This window comes from Oryctolagus cuniculus, unplaced genomic scaffold, assembly GCF_964237555.1.
Source record: "Oryctolagus cuniculus unplaced genomic scaffold, mOryCun1.1 SCAFFOLD_125, whole genome shotgun sequence".
NCBI lineage: Eukaryota > Metazoa > Chordata > Mammalia > Lagomorpha > Leporidae > Oryctolagus > Oryctolagus cuniculus.
The window spans coordinates 142,191-150,939 of NW_027208252.1; the positions used below are offsets into that span (position 1 = coordinate 142,191).

The 8,749-nt window shown below is 45.2% G+C and overlaps 1 pseudogene; it reads right to left on the bottom strand.

The window, feature by feature from the left end:
* Positions 1–300: 300 nt before the first annotated feature.
* Positions 301–7,334, bottom strand: LOC138848079 (lanosterol 14-alpha demethylase pseudogene; annotated as a pseudogene).
* Between the last annotated feature and the right edge of the window lie 1,415 nt (positions 7,335–8,749).

An 8,749-nucleotide genomic window follows, 5' to 3' on the forward strand; every position in this document is an offset into this window, starting at 1 on the left:
TATTACCAAGGATGTGCCAATGACCCATTTCCCCTTTAACAATTTTACCAACGAAATTGGCTACCTTCAAGCACACATACAATGTATCAAAATTATTAGAGAAAGTGTTTCAAATGCCATTAGATTTGATATAACTACTCCAAATTAATTAAATATTAAAATCGTTAGTTAACTGGACTTTTAGAATTACACACTTGAAAAAAAAAAGCACTCTATGCAAGTGTTTGGTGGATGTCATTCTCTTCCGATGCTGCTTCAGCTTACAGGGAGGTATCACACAGTAACTCCTTGCAGCCCTTCTCATGCCGATCTTCACTGGTGATGGAGAATTAGGTTTTCAGGGGTGCAAGTCCTAGTTGTGTAATTCACAGCTGGAAACGTGCCCAAACTGTCTTAATTTGATCATCAGCAAAAATTTCCCCAATATAACGAAAACTTCTCTCCTGATGCAGGCTTATCCTGTAAGTAGCAATCAGGTTTAAAGTCCACACATTCTGTCTGTGAGTCTTGAAGTCCTTGACTAGGTCTTTGACATCACACACTTGATCTCCTGGAGGAATGGTGTGCCCTGCCGCAATCTGGAGAGTTTGAGCCGTTCTCTCCATGGTTTAGGAGATCCAAGTCTTAAGGTTTCTCCACAATGATAAAGTACGTTTAGATCCTGGAGCTGGTCTTAACTGAGAGGAGGTAGCTCCCCTCTACAGACTGATTTCTGTTCTAAGTAGCATCTTTCTTGATGTGAATTTTCTCTGGCCCAAAAGAAGCTCATCTAAGCAATGAGCATCTCTGTGAATTCCATCATCTGTCATAGGAAGATCCCCCTGCCCTCGTTGGTAGAATTTAGCTAAGTTTGGAGAATGTCATCAGTGCTTTCTTTGAACTGTATGCATTTCTGGATTGCCTTCTAAAAAATATTCTTGATTTCTTGAAGAGCTCTCTCTGCACCTGTAATCAGGCAAACACAGCCAGCCTGTCAAGTGCCAGGCAGCAGGGCTGAAGCCTCCACGCAAAACTATGTGCAGCTGTGTTCCCATCAAGCTGCCTTCTGATTTCTTTTCCTTGGAAACAATGGCTAGCGGTAAAACTGTGAGCTCAGAAAGCGCTGCAGGCACTCCCTCCTCCCCCCTTTCTCCCCACGGTTGCTTCTTTCTGGATGATAGAAACACTCTGCCTAAAATGGGCTATGCTCAGGCCACTTTTTAACATTCTCTTTGGCTCCAAGAAAACTGCCTTAGGCACGTCTTTGGCAACTCCCTTCCCAAACAGGCTTGCTCAGAGGGCCCCAGACATCAGCATTCAAGCCTTCACGTCTGCTGTTAAAAGGCAGTGCAGCAGTGTCACACCACAGAAGGGAAGGAAGTAAACGCCTTGCCCACCACGGTGAAGCCAAGCACAGGTCCACCTTTCTCCTGTGCGTTTTCTAGTTACTCGGCTGGACTTTGCCCAAACGCAATGGCCAAGCCCAGGGAATGGAACCGCTGAGATGATGCATGGTGGAGTTTTCATTAGGAGGTGGCTGACAGCAAGGCGCACCAGGTAGACAAGGCTGTGGATGAAGGGCAGGTGTTGTGCCTGAGCGAGTGCTAACAGGAGTGCCAGACCTGATAGATTCTAGAGTCCTTTATTGCCAGAGGCTGAGAGTGGGGTCATGCCCCAAAGAACTCTCAACCTTGAAGCCCAAAGCAACAGGGTTTCTAAAGGCAAAAACCACAAAATCGGGAGGGGAATATCTGGTTGCTAGGATCGGGGGGAATACATGGTTACTGGGGTCAAGCTGACCTAAAACCTATGGGAAACTAATGTCAATTATAATCTTGGCAATATCAGTTACAATCTTAACAATTTCAATTATAATCTTGACATTAATCCAGGTATTGGCTTAAGTCATACATAAGACCTAGACAAATTGCATTTTTATCATTAACCCAGGTGCAGCCTATCTACCCAGGTGCAGCCTATCTATTTCCAAGCTTGAGCGATCATGCTAGGGGGTTTCTATGCTCTGCCAAGTGTGATGTAGTGGACTGCTATTGTCCGACTGTTTTAGGTCACAGTTTCAGACCAGAGTCTCATGGTGGTGGTGGTGGGGGGCACCTTCCCAGAATGGAGTCTCCTGTTCTCCAAAATGGAGTCCCTAACGTGAAGGTGTTACTTCACAGGCGATGAGCCGTGTGGACACGAGGCTGACACCTGCTGCTGGGCACCGACTTCACGGCCTGGGTCAGTACCCACCCACCTGCATGCTCAGCCCAGCAGCACCATCCCAGACACCACAGATTCCCTCTGATGAAAATGCTGGAGACTGAGGTCGCTGGCAGAAACCTGCAGGACTCCAGCTCGCTGCAACCCTGCACAGGTCTGGGCGGGGCCTATGGCTGGCCATGCCTCTAAGAGCACCCGACACGTCCTTAAAGAGCTCTTGGTCATGTAGTGCAGGGACACACACACACACACACACACACTCCGCAGAGAGCAAAGCTTAGCACTCCACCAACTCCTGAGAGTGGCAGGTCACCTCAGTCACCTTTAGAACACATTCCTGGAGTAACTGTGACTGAAGATGCTCTAGAAATGACTTAAAAGTATAAATTTCTTGAGTTAAACTTTTTCAAGACATTATTACAAAAAGCTTCTCATTAAAAATTAGGTTGCACTTAAATAGATTAGTTTATCAGTAAAAACAGATTGGTCGCAAGTGGATCAGAAATATTAGGAAGGTCTAACATTGAGGATTTGGGTATAGTTTTTGATCTATGGACGTACGTGGTATTGCGTACATGATCTTAAACATTCTGTAGGAATTATCAATGTTATGATGGTGTGATGATGCATGTGTTTAAAATGGTAGTTAAATTATATAAGAAATTACCAAGAAAAGGAAGTCAGATCTTTACTTTGTTGAAGGTGAACTTTGAGTTTCACTTTATTGGGGGGGGAATTAGTTTGTGCTTTGTGACAACAAAAACAAAAAAGGATACTGGTAGGGTTTATAATTATAGCTAATTTTCAATAAAAAAGAAACCCCATGGGTTTTGTGCTGTGGCATAGTAGGCTAAGCGCCTACTAAGCGCCTCTGCCTGCAGTGCTGATGTCCCATATGGACACTGGTTTGTGTGCTGGTTGCTCCACTTCCAGTTCATCTCTCTGTTATGGCCTGGGAAAGTAGTGGAAGATAAGCCAAGTCCTTGGGCCTCTGCACCGTGTGGGAGACCAGGAAGAAGCTCCTGGTTTCTGGCTTTGAATTAGCTCAGCTCTGGCAGTTGCAGACATTTGGAGAGTGAATCAGAGGATGGAAGACCTTTCCTTCTGTCTCTCTCCATCTCTGTCTGTAAAACTCTACCTCTCTGCCGGCATCATGGCTCACTAGGCTAATCCTCCACCTGCGGTGCTGGCATACCGGGTTCCAGTCCCGGTTGGGGTGCTGGTTCTGTCCCGGCTGCTCCTCTTCCAGTCCAGCTCTCTGCTGTGGCCCAGGAGTGCAGTGGAGGATGGCCCAAGTCCTTGGGCCCTGTACCTACATGGGAAACCAGGAGGAAGCACCTGGCTCCTGGCTTCGGATCAGCGCAGCACGCCGGCCATAGCAGCCATTTGGAGGGTGAACCGACGGAAAAGGAAGACCTTTCTCTCTGTCTCTGTCTCTGTCCCTCTCTCTCTCATTGTCTAACTCTGCCTGTCAAAAAAACAAACAAACAAACAACAACAAAGCAAAACAAAACAAAAAAACTCTACCTCTGAAATAAATTTTAGGAAAAAAAAAAGAAAAAACAAAGACAGAAACCCATGGGCTAGTGCTGCTTGGGTTACCTGCATGTCATAACATTATGAGTGCCTAGTTTGATTCCTTGCTTCTCATCCAGCTTCCTATGAATGCACCAGGTGATGGCTCACATGCTTGAGTCCCTGCTGCCCACACAGGAGACCTGGATGGAATTTCTGGCTCCTGACTTCAGCCTGGCCCAACTGCAATAGTTGCAGCCATTCAAGGGGTAAACTAGAGTATGGAAGATCTCTCTCTCTCTCTCTCTTTCTCTCCCTCCCCTCTATCACTCTGGCTTTCAAATAAATAAATGAATGAATCTTAAAAAGAAACCCGAACTTTGAAGGATTGTTTTGTCATTCTACATCCTAAAATATGCATCCCACAAGATCTTAGGTAGGACACATGCAGCATGTTAGCCATATCCCCCAAAAGAAATTCAATAGCAAACATTCATTGTGAAAAATGATATTAAAATCAAACTCACCAGGGACTTTTCTGCAAAAGGTTAATTAAACCAATGGCTTTCTAATGCAACTCAACTTAGGGAGAGGACTGGACGTTCTGTAGAGGCTTTTACCTCAATGTGAGTCAGCCGGTCTTATGAGAAGAGCCAGAGAAGAAACAGGCAGGGTGGTCTCAGGGGAGACTGGTGCCGTCTGTGGACCTGGGGGGTGAGAGGCACCTGCCCCCTGATCACTGCTGTGGCCCCTTGACTGGCCTCCTCTTACCGCCTTGCCTCTGCTCCAGTCCATTTTCCCATGAACACAAGCATCTCTGGTTCACGTGGGATGATTTCAACGTCTGGTTCAACGTGCTTTCTTGGCCTCCCCTAGACTTCATTGTAAAAGAAGCCCCTTGTGGCTCCTGCCTCCTTTCCAGGAGCTCCTTTCACCATCCCCTCCACGTTGGGACTGCAGCTGCACAAAGCACTTTGGATTTCCTAGAGGTGCGTGCTGCTCGTGGCTGCCCATGCTTCTTGCCGCATGGGTTACCTTGGCAGAGTGCCTCTTGCCTTAGTTCCTTCACAAGGGCACTCTGTTCTGGACGATGTGTTGAAGTTGAAACTCTTCTGCCCCTTTCATTTAAAACATCACTCATTTGTTTTCATTTTGCTTGAAAGACAGAGGGAGAATTCTCATCTACTGGTTCACTCCCCAAATATCCACAATAGTCTGGGCTGGGCCGGGCTGAAGCTGGGGATCAGGAACTCAGTCCAGGTCTCTCACATGTGTGGCAGAGACCTGGGTACACGAGAGTTCATCTGCTGCCTCCCAGAATGCACACTGGCAGGAAGTAGGATTGAAGCAGAGGGACCAGCGTTCGAACCAGGCACACTGACATGGCGTGAGGGTATGCCAAGCAGTGTCTCAGCTGCTGGACCAAACACCCACTCCCATATCTTTCTTATGCAGGTTCACAACAACCCACCTCTCCTTGTATCACAGTGGTAGCCCAATTAGAATTTATCACACAAACCACCCTAGTGGAATCATTGGTCTCTTCACCAGGATTCCATGTTAGAATATAAATTCCCATACATGGGTTCTCCATTTTCCTTCTTCACAACCCATACCAAATAAACACTTGGCACAGCATATTTGCAATACATTTTGAAGAGCAGAGTTAATCTTTACTATCTTTGAGCTCCCAGGAGAGTATGCAGACAATTTCTGTCGCAAGATACACACGCAGAAACACTTGCTAAAGGAATGGAGGTGGCCCACTGGGTAAATTAAAGGATGTTGCACAGCAAGTCTGGTATTTTGAAACATGCAAGGAGGATCCTAGGCTGTCTTCACCACACACAGAGGGCTAACTTGTGGGCAGGCAAGGACAGCGGATTCCTTATGCAGTTGTCAGAGAGTGCTGGGGTCGGGCACCAGAAGTGACTGTGGTTTGGAGAGTGGGAAGATGAACCAGGACCTAAGCCTGAGTGATGCTCATCCTTACTCCTGCCAAATGGCTTTTCTGTAGGACTGGTACTCGTGCCATGCATGGACAATGGACAGGCATCAGAGCCCAGTGTTGGAGAGAAACAAAACCCAGAGTATTTTTTGTTTTGTTTTGAGAGAGTGATTCAAAAATACTGTCTTGCTGCATTTCTCTTCCCAGGAATGAAAGACTGACAGGTATTTACCTCTAGAAAAGTAGCTTGTCAAGAAGCTGAGGGCTTTTGACAGGAAGAAGGTTGCTTTTTGAGATGCATCTGCATGACAGGAATATTATTTTTATGTTTGATTTCCTATGGAGAAGCTTAGAACCATCCTGAACTTGTGCTGTTATTATTTACACTGCACTCATTAAATTCCATATTGACTCAGCTTCCAGATAATAAAAATCTGGTTTGCAAGCAATGCAATTAGAGATTATGTAAGAAAGGAAATCTTAGAAACTAAAATGCCATCTGGCTGAATAACTATGCTATTTAACTAATTTAGGAAAATCTTGGATACACAAGTAGTTAACTATGTGGGTGGGAAAATGAGAAAATACACTCTGATCCTACTGTTTTTGCTTTATGATAAAATACAAACTGCTGTATGCTTGAAATTTGCCTTGTGAATATTCTAATTTTAAGACTGGTGTGGTCATTTATATTTGTAAATAAATATGTAACCATGCAACAAGATAAATTACTTGGAAGAGAATATAGCATTGGAAGGTAAAGTAACTTAATTGCAGAAGTAAACCGAGACCTACTGAAATAGTTTCTTTATAAAATTATTGCTATCATTTGCATTATGTGATTTTATAATCTGAACAAATGGAGGAGATTCAGGACAAATAGCTTTTACTTGAAATCAGGTTAGTACCTTTCTATATGGTGATTGTTATAGTGGCAAAACAAGTTCTTAAACAAGAGCAACAATTCTTTACCAAGCTTAATAAAATAGTAAAATAACTTTTCAGATAATTTCTATATGAGTGTGCCTTTTCAGCTATCCTGTCTTTGTGTGAACCATGGGTAGACAAATGGCAGGAGAGGTAAAGAGGAAAAGAATAGCAGCACTTGGGGAATGGAGCCAGGAGCATAGAGCTCTCTGGAAGACAGGCAAGGTGTCAGGTTTCAACCCAAAAGCTTTGCACTGTCTTTAAACAAGCTCTCACTTTCTAAGGTTGCCACACAATATGCTCACAGTTATATATAGTAGTCCCACTAAAGGTTTCTTTGTACTTGAAGATTAATGATTTATTTTTGGAACCCAGAAAGATTACTTCTCTTACTATTACTCATATGATAATTTGCAGGATAATTTTATGCAATTTATCATTTTATTGTCCTTCTGGTTAGCCAGTTGTGAGCTGGGGGAAGCTCTAGGTGTGAGATAATACGGATGGCATGTATTGGAACGCACGCATATACTAAAATGATGTTACAGTAGTATGCCTTTCAACTTGGCAAGCTCCGATTTCACTTAAGCCACATTTCTGGTGACACAGTATGGGTCAGGTAGCAGTTCAGAGCATAGACCGTGGAATGAGGCTGTCTTGGGTGGATGCCCAGCACTGCGTGTCTGCCTGTGGACCTTGGACAGCAGACCAGGTGCCCGTGAGTCTCATATCCAGCTGTCATTTCGGGGTGATACCAGCACTTCCTACTCATGGAACTGTCATGAGATTTGAAGTGTTACCATATTCAAAGCAGTCAGAATACTGTGCAACTCATAGTACATGCTATATTTTATTTTGATGATGACTGTTAGAAGTGACCTCTCGCTCTGGTACTTGCAGACAACTCTGGGTGACCAAACACATGACAGTATCTCATGTTCCTGACAAAGGTGATTACACAGTCTCTACGGGGTGCAGGAAAGGAGGAAGCTGCCCGTGCAGATTTTGGACTGGGGCATACACAGGTATACACAGAAAAAAAATATACAGAGTGGGAGGGGGAACTGAATGAGGAGAAATAAGTTAACAAAAATAGAGAGAAGATTCCTGGGATCATTGGAAAGAAGTGGAGATTCCTCCTGGAAATGGAGTAGACATGTAGCAAATAAACAGAGCTGAGTTTTCAATGTTCCCTTCTTTCACTTCCCCTAGTGAGCAGGATGTATGGGAGGAGAAAGAATCTGAGATATGGAGTGTGCATGATTGAAAGTAAAAAGGTGGGGCTGCGGGAGTGCAGTGGAGGATGGCCCAAATTCTTGGGCCCTGCACCCGCATGGGAGACCAGGAGAAGCACCTGGCTCCTGGCTTCAGATCAGTGTGGTGCACCAGCCGCAGTGCGCCAGCCGTGCCGGCCATTGGAGGGTGAACCAACAGCAAAGGAAGACCTTTCTCTCTGTCTCTCTCCCTCACTGTCTACTCTGCCTGTCAAAAAATAAAAATAAAAATAAATAAATTTTAAAAAGGTGGGGCTGGCGCTGTGGCATTAGCAGGTAAGGTTGCTGCCTGCAGTGCTGGCATCCCATATGGGCGCCAGTTTGAGACCCAGCTGCTGCACTTCCAATCCCGCTCTCTGCTGTGGCCTGGGAAAGCAGTAGAAGATGGCCCAAGTCCTTGGGTCCCTGCAGCCACATGGAGACCCAGGAGAAGCTCCTGGGTCCTGTCTTCGGATCAGCACAGCTCCAGCTGTTGCGGCCATTTGGGGAATGAACCAGCGGATGAAAGACCTCTCTCTCTGCAACTCTGCTTTTCAAATAAATAAATAACTCTTTATAAAAAAGTAAAAATGTAATTTTTGAGGAGGCAGGGGCACCTGGAGAAGAGCCCATAGCATGGGCAGGAATAAAGGAGAATATTTGTGATTTCTTCTGCCTAGGCTTCCTGCAGCTGGTCAACAAGGAGGGGAGAGGGGAGTGTCAGGGGATGAATCCGAAATCCGCTAGCTGTCCCCACTGCATTGCAGAAAGCCAGGCCCCAGCACTACAACCACGTCTAGGGATTGCAAGTTGGCTGGAGTTTAGGAGATTTTCATGTGTGACAAGCAGAGAACCAGGTGACTTGATTTAAATCTACAGGCGGATGAATAGTAAACTGATTGTG